The sequence below is a fragment of the Oryctolagus cuniculus genome, chromosome 1 (assembly GCF_051225735.1).
Source record: "Oryctolagus cuniculus isolate XC-2025 breed Fujian yellow rabbit chromosome 1, ASM5122573v1, whole genome shotgun sequence".
Taxonomy (NCBI): Eukaryota; Metazoa; Chordata; class Mammalia; order Lagomorpha; family Leporidae; genus Oryctolagus; species Oryctolagus cuniculus.
Genome location: NC_142867.1, coordinates 188,153,412 through 188,175,675, shown reverse-complemented (window position 1 = coordinate 188,175,675; position 22,264 = coordinate 188,153,412).

Genomic DNA, 22,264 nt, shown 5'->3' with positions numbered 1-22,264 from the left:
ATGAGGCTTGTGAAAGTAAAATAAATTTTCCCTAATGAAGATTCTTTATGTTGACAAATATAAATAGGTACATATAATTTTGGCATGAATGGATTTATTATTTTCATTTTATTATATGTGAGCTTTGATTTTTATATTTTAGTAGCTCAAAGATGTAGGCTACAAATTAGAACTAAGTCAAGACACTCACAAATCATGTTTGCACTATTTATTGAAGATCCCTACACAGTTCATTGGTAGACCAAGTCATAGGGCCATAGGGTAGTTATTAGTTTGTGTTACTTTCTCACAATGATTAGCTCTTTGCTGGACAATTAGATTTTACTGAGCTCTTAAAAGAAATGACAGATACACTTATGAGATTATAAAAAATATCACTCTGAACCATAGACACTGCCTCACTCTCTTGACCTCTTTTCAGACATATGTGTATGTATATATAATAAATATGCATATATGTGTATATATGTTTATATTATACATATCTTCAAAATATTAGTTTCTTGAAGGAAAACCAATCAATTATCATAGCATCCTGTTGGGTACAAGAAGTCTATTATTCTTTTTATGCTTTGCATATTTACTAATTCTAAAAATAAATTTAAAGTAGCCAAATCTTCATGAAATATGCAAGAAAATTTTAGAGTTATCATAAAGTATATTTCCAAATTAATTCTAACCTGTTTGTATAAGTGAAATAGTAAAATATTACTGAAGAAATAAAATTACTAAGATGAAATTAAGAACTCACGCATAGCCTAAGATACTAGGCTCAGAAATGAGACAGATGGAAAAATATGCAGCAGATAGTCAAGATGAAGCAACTTAATGTAGTATAAAATACAAAGAGCTTAGTATTAAAATACTGGAAAACATTAACACCATAAGGATATTTGTTATTGCAAAACTTGTAAGATGTCCCATTGTTCCATGTCATTATTCTACCTCATAAATTCTGTTGGGTGAAGGCTGGAAAGAGCTAAGTGTCACCACCTAAAGTCGCTAGATTTCTGGTTTTCAAGCATGAAAAGAGCTAGTTCATAAGCAATCTATTGATTAAATTATTACATATTATTTTGAACCACTTATCTTACTGGAATAATTCAATGTAATGAATAATTGGTTTGTTTCTAAGAGTAAATGGCATAATAATTTATGATCAATCTTAAAATATGCAACCTTATATACAATAGGATCACCTGCTATGCTTACAGATGCTGCCTAATAATAATAGATAATATTCATTCAATATTAGTGCTAAGCCAGAAATTTGTAATTTCCTTAAACCTCATAATTTATTAGATAAATTAGGAAACAAAGGTTTACAAATCTTGCTTTGCACATAGTTTTAAAATCTTGCTTGTATTTCAATATGGAAATTTAATTACAAAAGACTGACAGAGAATGTAACAATAGTTTTATGTTTACTGGTAATAACTATAATATCTTACTTCTACATTATACTATAATCTTTGAAAACATCATAGTAAAAATAAAAAAAAAAAACCCTAAGGAAGTTATTAAAAATTTAGCAGTAACTGCCCATTGTAGTATATTTTCTTCTTTCCACAGGGATCATTATAGATATGCCTAGAATAAAATGTCAAATATCATAGTGAGTAGTCTGGATAACTCAGTTGGGTTTCCCTAAAATGTTACCTCAAAACCTTAAATATAAGAGTACGTGTATATTAAAGCAAATGTATGCTCTAAAAGAAAATCTTAATGTGAGTTAGCAGAATTAAGAAGTTAAATAATTAGCTGTATATGTAAAACCAAAATGGGTGATATGAGTATAGGTTCGTATAAAAGATCAAGAATGGAAGGGCTAAGAAAGTGTGCCAGGGACAGTGTTCCTTTAATTTCCTACTCTATCTATGGTGCATCTAAAGTTGATTTCATTGAACATTTCTCTAAAATTTATTTGTGTGTGCATTTAAGTGTGTAAAAAGTAAAATGTCACGACTTGATTTTATTTTAGGTTTTCACTAGTGGTATTAATTTCATACAAGTGTCCACACCAAGTAAGGATAGATAGGACAAATTCAAAGTAATTCAACACTTCTGTCCAAGAATGTGGTTTGCTACTCTTTTGTGGGTTTTGCTGTTATTTTCCTTATTTTGTTTCAGTGAACTCCAAAAAGTGCCAATAAGAATCAAATGGCTTAAACAATATTCATATATAATTCCCATTGTGTGCTTAATAGTACTTGATAGGTCAAACTTGATGTATTTTGTCAGGATATTTCATTTTTTAAATATTTAGAAATTATTGAATATTGGCTGTCAATTCTGAAAAAGATTAGTACAGTCAAAGCCAATAATGTCTCTTAGTAAATATTAAGTTAGTATTCTATGTAGGTCATGGAATTCTTCTGAAGTTTTGGAGAAAGACCTGCCTTGGCCACTTTTTCCTTACCAACACTGTTAAGCACTATTTTCATAGACTTGTCCTCAATATTTTAAATCAATGCTTTAAACTGAAAATTAGTTTTTCATCCCTTCAGATTAATCAAAATCTGTATTTTTAAAGAGATGTAAACCATCTACAGTTAATGAATACTCATTTTGATTTGTTTTCTGTTTAATTTATTATGACAACAATATAATTTTAGCACAATTATTGGCCCTCAGACTCAATATTTGAAATATTTTTGTTTCCAGTACTATCTACTGAAGCAGAAATTATTTGCTTATTTAATGTATAACTTCTTTCACATCTGTTTATTCACTAAATTGATTTGCTTATTTTTAATTTCCCCCAACTATAGTGATTATGTTATCATTTCTATTTATTTCAGAGGTCAAATAACATCTGATTTTGATTACAGCTATAAATTTGTAATGCTATGCTATTAGTGTTACCATAGAAAAATACGCATGGTGAAAAGTTAAGCAAGTATCATTCTTCTTAGAAAGTCTTGCCAAAGTCCTATGTCAGTATTCACTTGTATTTATTGAACTGCATAGTGACACAGTTTATTCAGGCTTTTCTTCAGATTTTTGATTCATTGCATGAATCCTTTTACCTATGTAAGTAAAGATCTATTACATTTGAACATAGCAACACAAAATTAAAATATAATACTAACATTTGGACATTGCAAAAAATGAACTTAACATTCAAGTACAATTATTACAAACACTATGCTAATTCATGAGTTGCCCCAGAATTGAAATATAGAATGAAGTAGGAAAAATGGTTATATGGCACTACTGGAAAATGGCACTTCACATATCAGCCTGAGAGAAAGGTACAGTTTGAAATGTTCTTTTCCCCAATATGTACTATAGCAAACACAAATTATAAACCTGCATGTTATTCTAAGAAAAGTCATCTATATTCTTTTAATATTGCATTGGTATATAAAATTATACACATTTATGGAGTACCACGTGATTTTTGATACATGTATACATTGCATAATGTTCATATCAAGTTAAGCATATTTGTATCCTCAATGAGTTATTATTTTCTTATAGTGAAAACATTCAAAATCCCTTGAGGACATGGAGCAAATGCAGTTGGAGCAACACACCACTGGTACCTAAGCATTACTGCCTGCAATCAAAGAAAATTGAAGATTCTAAGTAGCGTACAGTCTGTCCTAATTGCAGGATCCTGAGTGAGGATGTGCCCAAGTATAAATTATTGAACAAATAAGTAAATTAATAAATAAATTTATTTTGTATTTCTAATACACAGGGAACTTTAATGCATTCTTCACTGACCCATGTATTATCTTGAATTGTGTTACCATGGATACAAATATTTGAAAGATTTTCCCATGGTCTTTCTCTTAATGACTTCTAGCTTAATTCCATGGTGCTCAAAGAACAACTCACATGATTTCAAATATTTTTAATTCACTGAGACTTTTTTATAAGTGAGAATATGCTGTGGCATAGCAGGTAGGGCTGCCACCTGCAGTGCTGGCATTCCATATGGGCAACAGTTCGAGACCTGGCCACTCCACTTCTGATCCAGCTCTCTTTTATGGCTGGAAAAGCAGTGGGAGATGGCCTGGGAAAGCAGAGGAAGATGGCCCAAGTTCCTTGTCTGCTACACCCACATGGGAGACCTGGAAGAAGCTCCTTACACCTGGCTTTGGATCAACCCAGCTCTGGCCATTGCGGCCATCTGGGGAGTGAACCAATGGATGGAAGATCTCTTTGTCTATCTCTGCCTCTGCCTCTCTGTAATTCTGCTTTTCAAATAAATAAATACATTTTAAAAAATAAGAATATAACCTATCATAAAAAATGTCTAGGTGGTCTAAAATACGATCTGAATTCTGTTTGGTTGAGTGTTCTACAAATATTAATTAGCTGGTCCCTTTAGGTCCTTAGAGAACAAGGTGGTAAAAAGAGCAAGGCTCGTTGTGTTGCAACCATTTCTTCCTCCCTTGAAGTCTATGACTGTCAAGAGTTTCCACCAGCGCCGTGCTGAGACAGAGCACCTGGAGGTTTACAACTTCTGTGGTCCATAGAAGCCACTATGAGGAGGAACCCTAGAAGTATTTGTCATTTTCCATGAAAAACAAGTAGAGGTTTTGCAATGACTTTGTATTTTGTATCTGGATTTGCTTACCTCTCTTCATACTATGACACCAACTGCTAAAGAATAAGTATTACTTAGGTCATCCACTTAACAGAAAATGAAAGGCTTTTCAAGAGGTGAAATCTTTTTGGAAAATGGATCAAACTCTTGAACTCATAGCATACCAGATATGTTTATAAATCAACTTATGACATGAAGGCTGAAAGCCTGAATGCCTCATCTTTTATGTAGGGAATGTGATAATAGAGCATGTGCATACTTTATTGTTTGGATGATAATTCCAATATTAGTTTCTCCACCAAGATGCACAGGATTTAGCTAGTTATGTGATCTTAAATTCTAAGATTTTATTTAATTTTTGTTTTTTTGGATTAAGACACATTGCAAATTTATGATATAAAAGAGAAATATAAATTAACTACTGTCTTATAAAGTCCTTTTAAATTTAAAGGGAGAAAAAAACATACACTTCCATTAAGTATTTCAGAGCTTCATTTTTTCCCAGGCCTATAATACAAAATTGAAATTTTTGACCTGATCATTATACTGTTGACTAGTATTAGTCTTGTTCAGATGGGATAAAATAAGTTTTAAAATGGAAGCACACACTATAAGAAATATTCCAGACTTACTCTGTAACTTTGATCACTCTAGTAGAAAGGGGGTAAAAGATGACCAACAGTGAAATTTTGCTTACCACTAAAAAATGTTAAGGTTTAGTTCCTACGGCTTTGTTTTAGGTAGGGAAAAGTATTTAGGAATTGGATAATTTAATACTTTGTCACTATTAGAATAGAAGTATAACATAAAGAAGATTGCAAACTGGTTTTCTGTCCTCCAGATTTTGGTGAGAGGATGCTGTGCTAAAAAGCAATATTTAATCAAATAAAAATGTACTTCTAAATTTTTGAAAAAAATCAATAGCTGAAGTTACTTGATAGAAGTACAGATTTCTTTATCAATAATAACATTGTTTTGTCCAAAAATAGATTTTTCACTGTATTGCAAATGGTTTTATTAGCATTAGCATTTTTTAAAAAATACGTATTTATTTATTTGAAAGGTAAAGTTACAGAGAGGCAGAGGAAGAGACAGAGAGGTCTTCTATCTGCTGGTTCACTCCCCAGATAACTGCAATAGCCAGAGCTGCACAATCCTAAGCCAGGAGCCAGGAGCTTCTTCTGGGTCTCCTGTGTAGAGAGACTACTGCTTTCCTAGGTCATAGAAGAGAGCTGGATGAGAAGTGGAGCAGCCAGGACTCAATTGGCGCCCATATGGGATGCTGGCACTGCAGGCAGCAGCTTTACCCTCTACAAAACAGCGCTGGCCTCAGCATTTTTTTTTTTTATTTTATTTTTTTACTTGAGAGGTTGAGTTACAGACAATGAGAGGGAGAGACAGAAAGAAAGGTCTTCTATCTGCTGGTTCACTCCCAAATGGCCACAATGACTGGAGCTCACCAACCCCAAGACAGGAGCCAGGATCTTCTTCTGGGTCTATGCTGGTGCAGGCACCCAAGGACTTGGGCTATCTTCCACTGCTTTCCCAGGCCATAGCAGATCAGAAGAGGAGCAGCCGGGACTAGAATCTTGGCCCATATGTGATGCAGGGGATGCAGGTGGAGGATTAACCCACTGTGCAACAGTGCCAGCCCAGAATTTTAGTATTTAATATCATTTTCCATCAATCAAGTGTTCATTTAAAGAGTGCTTCCAGGTTAAATTTATTTCAAAGTATTTAATTTTTTGTAGCTATTGTGAATGGGATTGTGTTTAGAAGTTATTTGTCAGCCATGTCATTGTCTGTATATACAAACACTATTTATTTTTGTATGTTATTTTTATATCCTGCCACTTCACCAAACTCTTTTTATGCACTCCAATAGTCTCAATGGAGTATTGCAGAAGTATCAAACAAGACCCCTACATTAGACCTAACGCAAAATTCTACTCAAATTGGAACAAAGACTTAAATCTAAGAATCAAAATCCTCAAATTGCTGGGGAACATTGGGGAAACTCGGCAAGACATTGGCATAGGCAAAGACTTCTTGAAAAATAGCCCAGAAGCACAGGCGATCAAAGCCAAAATTGACAAATGGGAGTACACCAAGCTGAGAAGAAACACTCAGCAAAGTGAAGAAGCAACCAACAGAATGGGAGAAATATTTGAAAACTATGAAACTAATAAAGGATTAATATCAAGAATCTATAAATATAGGATCCAGTTAAAAATGGGCAAAAGACTTGAACAGTCATTTTTCAAGAGAAGAAATTCAAATGGCCAACAGACACATGAAAAAAAGCTCAGGATTACTATTCATCAGGGAAATGCAAATCAAAACCACAATGAGGTTTCACCTCACTCAAGCCACTTCAAATGACTTTCATCCAGAAATCAACAAACACCAAATGCTAGGGAGAATGTGGAGAAAAAGGGACCTAATCCATCACTGGTGGGAATGTAAACTAGTGCAGCCACTATAGAAGACAGCATGGAGAGTTCTCAAAAAGCTGAAAATAGACCTACCATATGATCCAGCTATCCCACTCCCAGGAATGTACTCATACCCAAAGAAATCAGTAAATGAAAGAGTGATTTGTACCCCCATATTGATAGCAACCCAATTCGCAATAGCTAAGATGTAGAATCAACCCAGATGTCCACAAACTGATGACTGGAGAAAGAACTTACAGTTTATATACACTATGGAGTACTAATAAGCTGTCAAAACAAAGCAAAAACAAAATCAAAACAAAACAAAAACTAAAAGAGATACTATATTTTAAAACAAAATAAATGCAACTGGAAAACATTATACTTAGTGAAATAAGCCAGTCCCAAAAAGACAGATATCTTTTCCCTTAACTTTAGTAACTAATAGAGTAGTATCTAAAATGTAAAGTATTGGAATGAAATGAACATTTTAAAATTCAATGATATTTATAGCCCTTGTGTCTATTGTTAAAGAACTGTTTTTTGTTTTTTTTTTTTTTTTTTTTTTGGATTTCTTTTTTTTTTAACTTTTATTTAATGAATATAAATTTCCAAAGTACGACTTATGGATTACAATGGCTTCCCCCCCATACCGTCCCTCCCACCCACTACCCTCCCCTTTCCCACTCCTTCTCCCCTTCCATTCACATCAAGATTCATTTTCGATTATCTTAATATACAGAAGATCAGCTTAGTATACATTAAGTATGGATTTCAACAGTTTGCTCCCACACAGAAACATAAAGTGAAAAATAATAGATGAATAGAATAATAGAAGAGATGTATAATTTGGGACATGCTCAGGCTGACTTGCCCCAAGTGGTGGAGTTGGAAGCATACCAAGGGATTCCAATTCAATCCCATCGAGGTGGCATGTACCAATGCCATCTCACTGTTCCAGGTGATCAATTTCAGTTCACAGTTGGTCATGGTGGAGGGACTGGGAGTCAAAGGGAGCACATAGACAAGTCTAGTACCTGCTAACGCTAACTGATGGAGTAAATAAAGGGGAGAGTGATCCAACATGGGAAGTGAGATACTCAGCAGACTCATAGAATGGCAGATGTCCTAAATAGCACTCTGGCCTCAGAATCAGCCCTAAAGGCATTCGGAGCTGGCTGAAAAGCTCATGAGAGTATTTCAGGCATGGAAAGCCAAGACACTCTGGCAAAAGATCTCTGCGAGTGAGATCCCAGTGGAAAGAATAGGTCATCAAAGAAGGAGGTACCTTTCTCTGAAGGGAGGAGAGAACCTCCACTTTGACTATGACCTTGTCTAAACAAGATAAGAGTCGGAGAACTCAGAGGGCTTCCATAGCCTTGGAAACTCATGACTGGAGCATAGGGAGATTACTGATGCCATAGACAGGAGTGTCAATTGGTAAAGTCAACAACAGGAGTCACTGTGCACTTACTCCTCATGTAGGATCTCTATCCTTAATGTGCTGTACATTGAGATTTAATGCTATATTGAGTACTCAAACAATATATTTCACTTTGTGTTTCTATGGGGGTGCAAACTGTTGAAATCCTTACTTAATGCATACTAAACTGATCCTCTGTAAAAAAAAAAAAAAAAAAAAGAAAGAAATTATCAATTCCCAACTTGACTCTCACTGGGATTAAACATGACAATAGGTCTGCTCTGATTTCATCATCATTTAAAAAAGAACTGTTTTTTGCTTCATACTATTTGTTGAACCCTTTTAAAAATAAATATTTATTGATTAATTTAAAGGCAGAGTTACAGAGAGGCAGAGGCAGAGAGAATGAGAGAGAGAGAGAGAGAAAGAAATCTTCCATTTACTGGTTTATTCCCCAAATGGCCACAACGGCCAAAGCCAGCTGATCGGAAGCCAGGAACCAGGAGCTCCCTTTGGGTCTGCCATGCACATGCAGGGTCATGGGCTTGGACCATCTTCCACTGCTTTCCCAGGACATAACAGAGAGCTGGATTGGAAGTGGAGTAGCCAGGACTCAACCCAGTGCCTATATGGGATGCCAGCATTGCAGGCAGTGCCACAGTGCTGGCCCCATTTTTATTTTTTTAACTTTTATTTAGTAAATATAAATTTCCAAAGTACAGTTTATGGATTACAATGGCTTCCCCCCATAACTTCCCTCCCACTTGCACCCCTCCCATCTCCCGCTCCCTCTCCCATTCCATTCACATCAAGATTCATTTTCAATTATCTTTATATACAGAACATTGATTTAGCATATATTAAATAAAGATTTCATCAGTTTGCACCCACACAGAAACACAAAGTGTAAAATACTGTTTCAGTACTAGTTATAGCATTACTTCACATTAGACAACACATTAAGGACAGATCCCACATGAGGAGTAAGTACACAGTGAATCCTGTTGTTGACTTAACAATTTGACACTCTTGTTTATGGCATCAGTAATCTCCCTAGGCTCTAGCCATGAGTTGCCAAGGCTATGGAAGCCTTTTGGGTTTGCTGACTTCGATCTTATTCAGACAGAGTCATAGTCAAAGTCGAAGTTCTCTCCTCCCTTTAAAGAAAGGTACCTCCTTCTTTGATGGCCCTTTCTTTCCACTGGGATCTCACTCACAGAAATCTTTCATTTAGGTTTTTTTTTTTTTTTTTTTTTTTAAGTAGAAAAAAATATTAAACGGGATAAAGTATTAAGTTGTTCATCAACAGTCAGGACAAGGGCTGATCGAAGTCACTGTTTTTCATAGTGTTCATTTCACTTTAACAGGTTTCCTTTTTGATGCTCAGTTAGTTGTCATCAATCAGGGAGAACATATGATATTTTTCCCTTTGAGACTGGCTTAATTCAATCAGCATGATGTTTTCCAGATTCCTCCATTTTGTTGCAAATGAGTGGATTTCATTGTTTTTTACTGCTGTATAGTATTCTATAGAGTACATATCCCATAATTTCTTTACCCAGTCTACTGTTGATGGGCATTTAGGTTGATTCCAGGTCTTAGCTATTGTCAAATGAGCTTCAATAAACATTAAGGTGCAGATCACTTTTTTTGTTTGCCAATTTAATTTCCTTTGGGTAAATTCCAAGGAGTGGGATGGCTGGGTTGAATGGTAGGGTTATATTCAGGTTTCTGAGGAATCTCCAGACTGACTTCCATAGAGGCTTTACCAGTTTGCATTCCCACCAACAGTGGGTTAGTGTCCCTTTTTCCCCACATCCTCTCCAGCATCTGTTGTTAGTAGATTTCTGAATGTGAGCCATTCTAACCAGGGTGAGGTGAAACCTCATTGTGGTTTTGATTTGCATTTCCCTGATTGCTAGTGTTCTTGAACATTTTTTCATGTGTCTGTTGGGCATTTGGATTTCATCTTTTGAAAATTGTCTATTGAGGTCCTTGGCCCATCTCTTAAGCGGTTGTTTGTTTTGATGTTGTGGAGTTTCTTGATTTCTTTGTAGATTCTGGTTATCAACCTTTTATCTGTTGCATAGTTTGCAAATATTTTTTCCCATTCTGTCGGTTGCCTCTTCACTTTCCTGACTGTTTCTTTTGAAGTACAGAAACTTCTCAATTTGATGCAATCCCAATAGTTAATTTTGGCTTTGACTGCCTGTGCTTCAGGAGTCTTTTCCAAGAAGTCTTTGCCGGTACCTATATCTTGCAGGGTTTCTCCAATGTTCTCTAATAATTTGATGGTTTCGGGTCATAGATTTAGATCTTTAATCCATGTTGAGTGGATTTTTGTGTAAGGTGAAAGATAGGGGGTCTTGCTTCATGCTTCTGCACATGGAAATCCAATTTTCCCAGCACCATTTATTGAATAGACTGTCCTTACTCCAGGGATTGGTTTTGGAAGTAAATGAGGATAACAGCACAACATACCAAAACTTATGGGATACAGCAAAAGCAGTGTTAAGAGGCCCCTTTTTGAACTCTTTACTTAGTGTAGGGTTAACTTTATGAATACAAAGTAAACTGAACACAGATTTTTGTAAAAATGAAGAGTGGGAGTAGGTCAGGGAGGAGAAAGGACTGGAGCGTGGCTGGGAGGGAGCTGAGGGTGGAAAGTATCACTATGTTCCTAAATCAGTATATATGAAATACATGAAACTTGCATAACTTAAATAAAATTTTAAAAGTATTTTTCTTGTAGGAAGTATACAATGGAGTCTTGCTTTGAAACAATTTATTAACATATCTAAAGCAAGAACATAATACGTGATAAACCACTTACTTTCAGAAAATATGGCAAAAATTTGTTGCAAGGTTTCCTGATATTTCATTTTCTGAAAGGCTATAATACAACAAGAATTTTAGTTTGAGCAAAGTGTCAATTTGATATAGTTATAGCTTTGAAGAGATCACAAATGCTTCACATTTCATAATAAAACATTTCCTAATCAATGTTAAGACATAGATATTTGTCTCAATAGATTAAGATGGTAAAATTATTCTCTATATAGGGAAGTAGTGTTAGGTGCCATGGGTAAGGTGCCACTTGGTGTCCCCACATTCCATAGCAGAGTGCTAATTCACTGGCGAAATTGTGGATGATGTCCCAAGCACTTGGTCCCTGGCACCCATGTGTGAGAGCCAGATAGAATTCAAGGCACTTGGTTCCTGCCTGGCCCTGCTGTGACTGTTTTTGGCATTAGAGAAGCGAACTACCGGATGAAAAAAGTTCTCTCCATTTCTCTCTTTCAAATAAAATGACACTATACTCATAATTAGGAATCAAGCCTCTGTTAGAAAATATCAAATATTTAAAGTACATAATTTCATTATTAAAATAACAACATTCCCTACAAAATAACAAAAACTAAGAACAAAGTATAAAATGTTAAATGTATGTTAAATCTCAAGGGTATATCTATAGATACAAATATATAGAGATCTACAGAGATAGATAGATAGGTAGATAGATAGATATAGAGAAGTTTCTAAAATTTTATGTTAAGAAGTATTTAAAATGTAAACATAAAATACTATTTATTAAAAGAAAAATATTGTTGGGTATCATAACAATATCTCACTATAAATTCTTTATAATATCTTCTGATGAGACTGAAGATTTGGGTTTTGGAAATGTGACTTCAATTCAGTGAAACTCTTCTGGTATTATGGTAGATGGGATATTACTCTCCTGATCTATGATCATAAGATTACACTTTAAAAATAATCAAATTGTCAATTCCAGAGACATAACTGACACCTTCGGTCTTACCCCATAGGAAATCTGTGATAATTGTGGCCTAGAACAAGAACTGCTTCTTCCACTAGAGCTCTGAGTCACAAACACCATAGTGTACTCCACCCAGATACGCCTGGAGTGTGCTCACCTCTCTATGTGTAGACTTTATTCTATGTTTATTTTCATTTACCTGAAAGGAAGAGCATGGCAGAGAATCAGAGAGAGAGAAAAGGAGAGTGAGAGTAAGAGGGAAAAGGACAGGGAGAGATGGAGGAGGGGAGGACAGAGATAGACAGAGAGGGGTCTTCTATCCACTGGCTCACTCCCCAAATGCCTGCAACTGCAAGAATTTGGCCAGGCTAAAGCCAAGACACAGAAATTCAGTTTGATCTCTCATGTGGGTGGCAGGGACCAAACACTTGATGATCACCTGCTGCCCTCTGTGGTATGCAAGCAGGAGAAATGGTAGATCAGAGGCAGAGGTGGGGCTCTAACCTAGAAACCTGGAAATGGGAAGCTGGCATCCCAAACAGTAGTATAATTTGCTGTAACACAACACTCACTCCTAAAAAATGCTATTTCAAAATGTTTCCATTAAAATTTTGTGTGGGGAGCAACCCGGACTGGACTGAGTTACTGGAATTAAGACTTATTCTATGCATCTGCTCTCCCACAATATGGCCCTGGGAGAGGAGAAAACAGCTTCTACGCAGCTGCCTCTTGCCAACTTGAGTGATGACCTCCAGGAGCTGATCCTGCTCCTGATTGGAGGAGAGCAGCGTGCTCGGCATGTGGGCAGCCGAGTTGGGATTGGCGGAGGAAGACTATAAAGGAAGAGAGAGACAACATGCACCAGGAACATCTAAGGGGAACATCTATCTGAAGGAACACCTGAGGAACACCTGTGCAGCCCCCAAGAGAGCCGGCCGGCGGTGTGCCGCTCCCCCGCGGAAGTGGGGAATGTGGCAGGGGGAACCGCCCTTCCACGGAGGTGGAAGGGTCGGTAGCCAACCCGGGAAGAACCAGCAGCAAACCCGGGGAGGGCCGAGCAGACAAAAGAACAGCGCAGGGTCCTGTGTCGTTCCTCTACGAAGACGGGGAGTGACAATTTTGATTCTATTTCATATTTGATATTTACTCATAGCTATCTTAAGACTATATTCTATAACTATGATCAGAAGGAACATTATATTTTTATGGTTACAACATTACAACAGTTAATTTTTGAAAATGCAGTTATAGCAGAAGATGTAGTGAATTTCCAACATTTTAAGGCAGAATATTTTGAAGCCATATCATTATGCAAAGATTTGGTAACAAGAAACAAAAATACTACACTACATGTGTTTAAAACTACAATTTTACAAAAGACATCAAACATTTTACATTTTAGTTAACACATTTAATTTTGAAAATAACAATATGTAGTTGGGATGGATTTTTTTTCTTATTTTAAAGGGAATAAAAAGCCTAAAATTTAGGTTAAAGGACTGAATCCTAGATGAGTAAAATTTATAAATAAAAAACAAACTTGAATATGAAAACTTGGGCTCACTGGCAGAGTTGGGGATAACAGAAGTCCAAAAACATAGAGGACAGATGATACCATGCACTTAAAAAGTAAAACTTATTTAATGAGCAATAAGTGTTCAGCGGTATCAAGGGAAGCCCAACACCCAGAGACCTTTGGAGATGGTTAAGGCTGTGCTGTCATTAAAGGCAAGATTGACGGTCAGCCAGTAGGGTCCCACTCATTCTTTACAATCAAAGGTCATCAAGGACAGACAGGCAGGAGAATCTGGCAGCAATTGCTTTAACAGCCTATTTAACAAGCAGAAGATAGCCATAGGAGGGAAATCCCTACCGTATCTCCACAGGTACTGACAACACTCCCAAGTCCCTTCCTATCCTGCAACACCTCCTTTCCCGAAAGAACCTAGAACCACGGATTTAGTTAAGTACAAACAGCAAAAGGAATACACAAATATTTTAAGTGAGTATCCACATACCTTCCTGAATAAACATCAGAAAGGCCTTTTCCTTAGCACTTAAGCATGATGGAGAAGCATCTTAAACTATCTTCCAACCTCACAGCAGTTCAACTCCCTCTATCCGGATTTCCCTACCACTTACACTTATTGCACCGGGCACTCCTCAATTAACTTCATACAATTCTACATTTTAGAGTCAGTTTCCTGACACTGATTTGAATTTCTGCTCAACTAAGACATACATAAAACTTGGACATTATTTTAATAAATATCACTAAAATAAAAATAGCTTTCATTTATATTTCTCACATTGTCAAGGTTAATTGAGCTGAATAGCATAGTGACAACACAGTCATTCAGAGATTTCTGAAGAGAGTTTAAACTGATAATAAATATTTAGGGAGGCATCTAGAAAAACGTGCTAATCAATGTGTGTACATATTAACATTAGGATCTTCTTCCAGGAATAGCATAGAAAATTATGAATAATATATATATATATGAAAAAATGTTTGATTGTAGTATTGTTCATAATAACAACAGATTAGAATTCTATAAGAAAATGAAGTTTTGTTATGTCCATATGGTTGTATTATGTAGCAAATATTTTATAGCTATGTGATCATACTTAAATGTTTATTTCAATAGCATAAATGTCATATGTATTGGTTAGATATATTTGGATATATAAACCCAAAGGTTAACACATAGAACAATCGTATTTTATGCATGCTATATTGTCATGTATAGTGTGTTAACAGTGGACTTGCCTGTTCATCTTTACATTTTATGCATTTTCTGATTTTTATTGAAAGCTAAGAATAAAGTTATTTTATTGGAAAAGAAAATTTGGTTTTAGGCTGGTAGATCTGAGTGGTCAATTCAGAAGCTAATCCCCAAATTTTCTTGTGTAATATAATGTCTTAGCCTTAGTGGAGATTGTGAAAAAAATCAAGTATGAGAAAGTGAGTTATCTTGAAGAGAACAATAAATGAAAATCCTATCTCCATTCTGCTTTTATCCAGAATTTGGTTTCCATGCTGTATTGTGAATTATAAATAATGTAGCAACACCTAAAGAGATTCAGTTATCTTTTCCTCATGATTATGCTCTGTTCTAATCTTTTGTTTTCCTTTAATTTACTTCTTGTTTTCCCCTTCAGCTCAATTTGGCCTTTTGCCTATCATTATTACAGCAAGGCTCTTCTTACATTAATAAAAAGAGAAAATCACCAAAGCACAATATTTGTCATATCATAAAGTTGCAAAATATTTTATATGGATTATCAGCAGTCACTGGCATTGTTTAACCTGGTTGGTAGAAATAGGGTGATCTTTTTGTCTGTAATGTTTCCATGTACTGTCCAATGACTCCCTCGGAAATAGAAGTGCAATACAGGCCGTGGTGTTCTCAGAATAATGCTCTCTTAAATCTTCCTGGCACTAACAGTGTAAGTACTTACTATAAAAGTCTCAGCCACTGCCCACAGCAATCCAGCAAGAAAATTGCTTATTGCAATAGCTCCTTTGTGTATGTTGCTTGCCATGACAGACAAGAACAAGAAAGGAAGAGACTTTCAAGAACATCAAATTATGGCAGATATTGATAGAATGGAATATACACACACATGGCTAGGGTGATGAAGAAAAAAATGCCTCAGCAGTTTTAGAAGGAAACTACTCTCAATCAGATAAGCAATGGGAGAACAGGCGCCCCCAGAGGTTACCAGGCGAGAGAAGAGATGGATAGCCTGAAGAGAAAAGTAAAGTGACATGAGAAATCAAAGAATATTTTACCTACAGAAAGAAAATCAATGAAAATGATGAACTGCTATTCAAAGGAAATAAACTGATTATTCTAGCTTCACGAAGAAGGGAGGTGCTTCAGATAAGTTATCAGGAGGAATGGGATGTTGGAAGGTGAGGGAAGAAGCATAGATGTGATAATGTGAATATTTTTCTCATTTTACTCCAATATATAAGTGAAAATAATTTTTAGATACTTGAAACACTATTTAAAATTAGTTTCCTCACTGCAGTAGATTTCATTGTCATGCATATCATTTGTAATTCTTTTGTAGGTTTTTCTTTTATACTTTATAAAGGAAATGTTTCCATAATATTTTAGTGCATGCTAACATATATGCAAACTTTACAACTCAGCTGTCTATCAAACAAGTTCAATATTAGAACATTATCCATATCTTTGAAGTTTCTTCGGTTCCCCTTCCTAATGATATTCACGTTTTGTCCTACCAGGATATGCAAACCATTCTCCTGATTTCTGGCTTAATCATGTAAGTCATTTTCTTTATACCTCTGTCACTTTTTATCATATACATAAACAACATGGAATCCAATTCATTTTCTTTTCTTTTTTTTTTCTGGCTTTTTTTTTTAACTTTTATTTAATGAATATAAGTTTCCAAAGTACGAATAATGGATTACTATGGCTTCCCCCCCATACCGTCCCTCCCACCCACAACCCTCCCCTTTCCCACTCCCTCTCCCCTTCCATTCACATCAAGATTCATTTTCGATTATCTTAATATACAGAAGATCAGCTTTTCTTTTTAACCATTAAAAATTTTACAGAGGAATAAACCTATGAGATTTTGAGCTTGCTATTTCTGTTCAACTTCGTGGATTTGAGATATATCAATATTTATTGTGTATAGTCTATCGTATGACATCCCACATTTTATTCTTTCCATGTTGAAAGGTAGTTGAGTTGTTTGTTATGTTGCCACTTCCAAACAAGGACACACTCTGAGACAGGAGCCTTGCATCCATATACGTGCAAGTTATTACACAATAAAACAGTGTTTTACAGGGTTTTATATCAGTTTTGGATATCACAGCATAACATACCAATTCTGTTTGTTCTTCCTTGACAAAATGTGGTATTGTTCTACTTTACAACTTTTTCCAAGTTAAGTATTCTCTACTGGGACTTCCATTTATATTTACCTGATTTTAAAAAGTAATATTACTATAAGGAGAACAGATTTCATGTATTTCTTAGGTACAATTCTAAAATAAGCATATTTCCCTCCAAGTCTCTCTCCCTCCCTCAAACCCCCATTTTTCTCCTTTCTTTTTTGTTTTTATAATTTTTGCAAAAATATGATTTCTATATACTCTACAATCACAGGCTTAATAGATCACTATCTATAATATCAAACAAATAAAATACAGAATTACTAAGGTAATCATTTACTTATAAGTGTAATCAAAATTTATATTTTCTCTTCTGTGCACTTCCTGTGCACGACTTTTGCTACTGTTTTGGTATAGTGTTTACCTTTTCCTCATAGTTTAGGCAAGTCCTTCCTATGTTCTCAATAATATAACTTGATCAGCCATGTATTGTTAGACCTTTTCCAGACTGTAGCTTAATTATTTTTCTTTTTTCTGACTTTTGTATGCTCAACTCTATTAATTTTAATGTCACTAAAATTATAAAAGTTTCCTATTTGGTTTGTATTTTTATATTTTATAGGTTGTCTTTTGTGTTTTATGGTTTTTCTTTTTAAAGTAATAGTAAACACTTACACTATGAAATAAAAAGAATATATTCTCCCATATGAACTTTTAAAAGGTTTGGATTCTTGCTTATACATTAAATATTTAAGTGATGATAGCAATACACATGATAAATATAATTAATATGGTTAATTTTTATGTATATTTGACCACAATTAACAAAAACCATTTAACAATATCCAGTTCCAACTTGAGAAGATCTACCCAGAATTTTTTGATTGTTTTCTATAGGCCTCATCCAAATTTTCTAAACAAGTAAAAAAGAAAATTAATTACTTTCTGAAGTGGGTATGATGTTATTAATATCTCTTATTCGAAGATAGTTTTTAATTTCAGTAAATATTACTAATGGAGAAATTATGAGGGAGATGTGTTTAAAAAATGAGTTTTCCCAGTAACCATGTCATGGAACTACTCTAGGTTGGCAAAATTCTCCCAACATGCAACTGCTTTCTAGATATCATAGGGACAAATCCAGAGCAGATTTTGCTTCCTTTCTGTCCAAGGAATACATATTTTTGAAGAATTCATTATCATACACTGTTAAGGGTAAAAGACAACAGCACAATGTTGATGGGTCATATAGTTTGGGTGATAAAAACACTCAACTTCGTTTCTAAACATGTCTTATTTAACAATCATAACCACTATTTTAAAAATAAAGAAGCTAAGGCTCAGGGGTTAAATGATTTATTCATTATAAATTTGCCTTTCTGTGATAGAGCAGAAATTTGATCTTACTTCAAGCCTATGGTGTTTCCAACTTGCAACCTGCTATCACAGACCGACCTGTGATAGGAGGGTAATTGGCATTTTTTCAGTGTGCGAAATGTCTCCGTTATTCTACTAAACACTATCATATTAGTAGGAATCTGGTATTTGTGAAATTAAAGTGGTGAAAAAACAGAAATTCTGTTCATTAATTGTCTGAATTTATGTCAGTGCCAAAATTTTATCACTCTTTGTCTAGTTTTGAATCCTATGTATACATTCCCTGTATTCCTGCAAAATGATTTAGCAAGATGATACACTATTAATTTTCCCCTTTTCATATGGCATTGCCTCACCACAATCATATCAAATATTTTTCCTTTTTCTTTTCCTGGGTTCCTGCCTCCCATGTGAGAGACCCAGGTAGAGTTCCTGGCTCTGGTCTTCCGCTGACCCAGCCTTAGCTCTTGTGGTGCATTTGGGGAGAGAACCAACAGATGGAAAATATGTCTCTCTCTCCCCCCCCTCTCTCCAGCACTAGACTACCCACATCAGTGGCACCTGGGAATTCGTCAGCAATGTATATTCTCAATCCCTACTCCAGCCATAATTATCAGAAACTCTGTTGATAAAGCCATTATGTGCTGTATCAGAGAAGTTCACTGGGGGCGAACTGCCTTCCTGGCTTTTGATTCCCAGAATCCTGGGTTCTTTGTTAGATAGGAATATTTTCAACATGAGGAAATGCATACATGTCTGAGGTTCTGCTAGCTGTGGGAACCTGTGAGTCTTTGACCCAGAAATAAGTGGAGAATCCCTTTGTGTTAGATGTTTATTGTAGTAGCTTAACTTTACTTCCTAGGATCTATACAGATTACCAAATATGTTATAGAATTAGAAGTGCTATTAGAATTTAGAACCATACAGTGATAAATGTTATACTGAAGTACTTCTCCAGATGTAATGATGGTAATGTTATAGACTGGGGGTTTGGAGTAAATTTTAAAGCCTGTAATTTTATAAAATTGAATGCAATAATGTGATGCAGTTGGAATTAAACAAAAGAATAGTGTGCAGAAAAAAAGTTTGCACCTAATGTACAATGAATTCTAAAATGTACACTGAGAAAAATAAAAGCTCAATATAAAATGAGATCATTTTGAAATGCCCTCCTTATCTTTCCTCTCATACTCAAATGCACTTTTGCAGTAATAAGAGTACATAACTTCCTCCTTCTTTTGCCAAAATGAATTGGTATATAACATACTAGTTATAAACATAGAAACACAAATAAGCAAAGTAAAGGCTTAATTTTTAGCTGAATAAGACTAATTTATTTTAGGAGGCATAAAAAACTTTAAAGGTTGTTTAAAATTTGAAAAAAAAAGTAGAGATTGCTTGCTGCTTTCTGAAACAAGGCCAAAAGTTTCTAGATTACATATATAAAACATTTTAAAATTGAAAGTTCACTGTATGTACACAATTAAAGGACTTAAGTTATCCATATTATTACATTTGTAATAAGATTGGTTTGGGCAAATATTTTCTTTAAGTTTATTTATTTGTATTTGAAAGGCAGAGCAACTGAGAGAGAAGGGGAAAGAGAGAAAGAGAAAGAGGAAGAGAAAGAGAAAGAGAGAGAGAGAGAGAGAGAGAGAGAGAATAGAGACGGATTTTCCATCTGTTGGTTCACTTCCCAAATGCCTCCCGCCCATAAGAGCTAAAGGGCTGAGTCAGGGTGAAGACAGGAGCCAGGAACTCCACCTGGGTCTCTCACATGGGTAGCAGGAACCCAAGTATTTGAGCTACCACCTATTTCTAAGAGCATTAGCAGGAAGCTGGATTAGAAGCAAAGGTGTGACTAGATCTCAGGCACTCAGTATGGGATGCCTGCCTTCGAAGCAACAGCTTAAACTGCTTGCCACAAAATCCACCCCAAGTCTAATATTTATAAAAAAATGTCTAATTTGAAGTGTGCCCCTGAGGTTCACCAAATATAACTGAAAAAAATCAGTTAATTTGACAAGTAATAGTAATAATAACAGTTATAATAGCTTATAATTATTAGCAATTTCTAAGAGTAAACCATTATTTCAAGTGCTTTGGATATATTACCTTGTTTAATCCTTAAATCAAATTATAAACTACAACAAAGCAAAATGTGTTCTTTCTTATTGAACTCAAAGAGAAATATCCCTTAGCTTTAAAAGTACATAAATAATTTTAATATTTTTTTCATCTTCCTGAACAAATTATTTACTTATATCCTCAGTCTACAACCCATTTCCATTAATGAAAATCTAGCATTCAGCTACTTTGAGTATAGCTTGAAATGTCAGCAAAAATACTCATGTCTTTGGTCAACATTAGACTTAGGACAAAGTTGGAAAAAGTGAATGCTCAGTCTCCCTAGCTTAAAATTATCAACCATGGCCTTTTCTGTAGCAAAGATTCTAACCCACTGATTCTATTTATAGATGGTGTGAATAGATTTTCTAATAGCAAAAGTGAAAGATATTGGTAGGATAAATAATTTCCAACTCTTATATTTCAGTTTTAAGAGATAATAAAGATATATTATCTCTTTGAATATATTTTTTGAAAATAGAGTTGAATGTCCAATGTAATTACAAATCATGTTAATAGGCACAGTAACTGAATAAGTATTTTATTTTCACCATTTTCTATAATCATTAAAGGATAAGAAAATGGGATAGGTGTTGTGGAACAACAGTTTAAGCTGTAGCTTGCAACACCTTCATCTTGTAACAGTGCCAGCTCAAGTCCGAGCTTCCTTCAAATCTAACTTTACGCTAATGGCCCTTTCTAATGTAGCAGATGATGGTCCAGGTATTTAGGACCCTGCCTCCTATGTGACAGACACAAATAGAATTCCTGGTTACTTGTTTGACCTGGCCCAACGCTGGCTGTTCAGGCATTTGGGGAATGAACCAGTGGATGGAAGACTGATCTCTCTCTCTCTCTCTGAGTGTGTGTGTGTGTGTGTATGTCTGTCATTCTGACTTTGAATGAATGAATTACTCTTTATTAGAAACCATAACTACATAAAAAGGGGTCGAGGGAAAACTGGGTGATGGTACATTGATGTTTACTGGAAATGAAATTAGTTTTGAAAGATTGCTCAACATTGTAAATGTATTTAACACTAGTAAAAATAGTTAACATGGGAATCCATTGTGGTGGAATGAGGTGAAAAGGTCATATCAAGATGGCCACTGAAGTGAAAAGTTCATGCCAAGATGGCTGCTGAGGTGAAACAGACATGCCAAGATGGCCACTGACAACAGAAACTGCCTGGCAACAGGCCCTGATTGGATGGCTTCAGAAACCACATGACTACAGAGGAAACCACATGACAATAGAGCCTGACGGCAGGCTGTTATTGGATGGTTTCAGAAACTGCCTGGCAACAAGAGCCTGACTGGCAACAGGCTGTGATTGGATGGCTTTGGAAACTGCCTGGCAACAGGCTGCGATTGGTTGGGGCATAGACCACCTCTTGACCAGATTGGCTGGTCTTGACGATATAAGCTGTTGTACTAACTGAAATAAATGAGTCGCAAGCCCGCTTTCACCAGACTCCTGGGGTCTGTGTGGTAACTCCACGCCTCTTGCCCCCACCACACTCCTCCTCTCAGAAACGAATCCACTGCAACATTGACACTAGTAAAAATAGTTAACATGGGAATCCATGATGTGTATTTTCTTATAATAAAAATGAAAGAGGAAAAATGTCTTCTTTTTTCCTGCATGGCTCCTGGGAGCTACCTTTTTCGAACATGGAATA